This window comes from Quercus suber, unplaced genomic scaffold (assembly GCF_002906115.3).
Source record: "Quercus suber isolate HL8 unplaced genomic scaffold, Cork oak 2.0 scaffold_71, whole genome shotgun sequence".
Lineage (NCBI taxonomy): Eukaryota > Viridiplantae > Streptophyta > Magnoliopsida > Fagales > Fagaceae > Quercus > Quercus suber.
In genome coordinates, this window is record NW_027069536.1 from 10,550 (window position 1) to 13,414 (window position 2,865).

Consider the following 2,865-nt stretch of genomic DNA (forward strand, 5'->3'; position numbering starts at 1 on the left):
TTTTTTTTTTTTTTCAATAAATATTTTTTCCTTCTTGTTCATTTTTGCCTGCTCATTCTCCTTCGATAGATAAAGAGGGAGAATATATCTTGATTTATTTCTTGAGTAATGTATTCAATGGAATTGAAACATGAAAAAGACCTAAACTAGATTTGTAATAACAGAAATTGGAATTTTTGTCAGGATTTAATTGCCAATAGTGACCTAGGATGAGGTTGTGATAAATTTTTTTATTTCTGAAGTCATTGAGAAACAGTGTCAGGTCAGTGCTCTGACCCTAAGTGGAGTGGGAAGGAACTACAAGGTGCTTGTAACTGATGCTAATATTTGATGGTTGAGATGTATGCTCATCCTCTTCCCTCGTGAGATTTGAAATCTCTATTCAAAATAGTAGGAGCCAGTGGCTCTACCTTGGCAATTTTCACCAGTTATCTCAAATCTTTATGTTTTGTTGCATGAACAATTTGCTATTCTTAGTGCGCAAGGAATTGAATGACATACATAATGTGTGATCTTGAATATCTTATAGCCTTCTGCTTCTGGAAATAGGCTCTGGGACTTGAAGCACAGTTAAATTTCAATTTCTTCAAGTTTGGCTCCGTGTTTTGATTTGCATATGGCTCTTGAGTTAAATAGGTTGTATGTGTTTGAATTATCATGTTGAATTTTTAGTGACAAGAACTAGTCACAGGTTTTTTTTCGAAGCTATTTTGTGTCTGGTTGAGCTTCTATCACCCAGTATTTGGCACCTACAACTACAAGGACCACAACAAAACTCCACGTATAACCTCTTTTCTACATTTTTTTTTTCTCAGATAGCGACTTTTTTTTTTTGTCAATACAGGTCAATGTTAACTTGGCAGGGCTACCTGCATTGGTTTTGCCTTGTGGATTTGTTGAAGGGGGAACGGCAGGCCTTCCTGTTGGTCTTCAGATGATTGGTGCAGCATTTGATGAGGTACTGAAAACTTGTGTTGCAATAGATATTTTAATATTAGAATTGCTGCATAGTCAAACCCTGTTCATGTCCTTTTTGCAAGAGAGATGGGTGACAACCTGCTAAAGTTTTTTGGTAATTTAATTTTGAGGAGACGTAAGAGAGGAGTAAAGTTTAACTATACATTTTTTTTAATTAAAAAAATAAAAATAAAAATAAGAATGAGATAATATAGAACCATGAGGTAAATACTTTCTATAAAGTTGGATATACGTTGGCATCAGCATGCTCCTGATGGATCAAAATGATCCCACTCAATAATTCCAACAACTTGTGAAAATGCGTATTCTAAAGGCATCCAATTGCATCTTCACGTTGGGTAAATTTTAAATGGCTGATATCAAGATTCTATATGATAATGTTTGCAGGAAAAGTTGCTCAAAGTTGGTCATATCTTTGAGCAGACTCTTCAAAATTGCAGATTTGTCCCTCCACTGATAGAAGATGACACTGCATGGTAGCTACGAATGATCTTTGATGAGGATAAAGACAATTTGTAATGCCATTGCATCCATTGATTGGAGAATTTTGAGTCATCATCAATTTGCACATGACAGTATTCAGACCCAGCAATGCCTAGATAAACTTCTGATGAAGTATTTTAGTAGTGGTAGGCAAAGAATTAGACAAAAATCATGATTTTGCTAAATGTTCTTTGATGATGAATAAAAAAAAAAAAGAAGCAAAAATATATCAGCCCCTTATCCATGTTACCATGAACCTTGAAAATGTTCACTTTTTGAAATTACAGCGTAATATGTAAATTAAGTCAGATTAATTTTGTACACCAGCTTCACTACAAATGATATCAAACGTGCTAGGTGTGCTATCTTGTTTGGATTTAGGGTTCTAACACGAATCAAGTTGCTTGTGAACAGTTGAGTTCTATCTGTTAAAATGTTTGTCCAAGCTTATTAACTAAAAGATCTCAAATTTTTCTACCAAAAAAAAAAAAAACTCGTATTTGAAACAATTTGCTTAACAAATTAAGTTTGAACACACATAAACTTGACTCAGATATGTTTAAGAATGCCTTCCCTAATTAATGTGTGCAATTTAAAGAAAATTTTGGCAAAAATTGCATTTTAATGGAATGTAAATGATTAATTAGCCAATTTTAGAACATGTTTGGACAGCTAATAGAAGATGAGATATAATTTTAAGCAAAAATATCAAGTCTACTTAAATCAACTCAACAGAGTTAGTCAATTATCAAGCCTAAAAATTTTGTACCTCTTAAGCTCGAATCCAGCTCAAGCTCAATAACAATTTTGTTGCTCTTAAGCTCGAAGTCAGCTCTAGCTCAATAACAAACGAGGTTAATTAAGTTAAAACACCTCAATGCTTGATTTAGCTTAGCTATATTTCTTTTTCATCTCAAATCCTAATTTCGATATAAAATGCAGTATTTCAGAAATCATTATCATTAACAGTTACAAAATAATAATTGAGAAGTAGATGAAAGTTTTATAAATGTAAATCCCAAACCCCCAAATTGTTTTTTGAAACCTTTTATGGAACTGATAAGGAGAACTTTAATCACTTGTTAAAACCAACATCCATCTCTCTTTAAACAAACAATTTGTGACAACTAACAAACATACAGTAGAAGAGAAGAGTGTATTGTACTACTTGGCAACAGGCAAATATGGAGTTGACTTTTGGTAGTTTCAATTTACAACTGAGTTACAACTTACAATTTACAAATCTCTAGTTTTGAGACTCCAGTTTACTGAAGGAACTTGACTCGAGTTCTAAGCTGACATGGATAAATAATTCACGTGGAACACGAGTCTATAAAGCGAAAAAAAAAATCGAAAGAAGAAGTAAGCAAACCAAACAAAGAACAAAGAAGAAAGCAGATGAAC

At 33.1% G+C, this 2,865-nt stretch overlaps 1 non-coding gene across 1 annotated transcript; it reads left to right on the forward strand.

Moving 5' to 3' along the window:
• The first annotated feature begins 10 nt into the window (after positions 1–10).
• Positions 11–1,837, forward strand: LOC112030928 (uncharacterized). Its single transcript, XR_010628878.1, has 2 exons — positions 11–958; positions 1,366–1,837. It is a non-coding gene; the product is annotated as an uncharacterized LOC112030928 (transcript).
• The last annotated feature ends 1,028 nt before the right edge of the window (positions 1,838–2,865 follow it).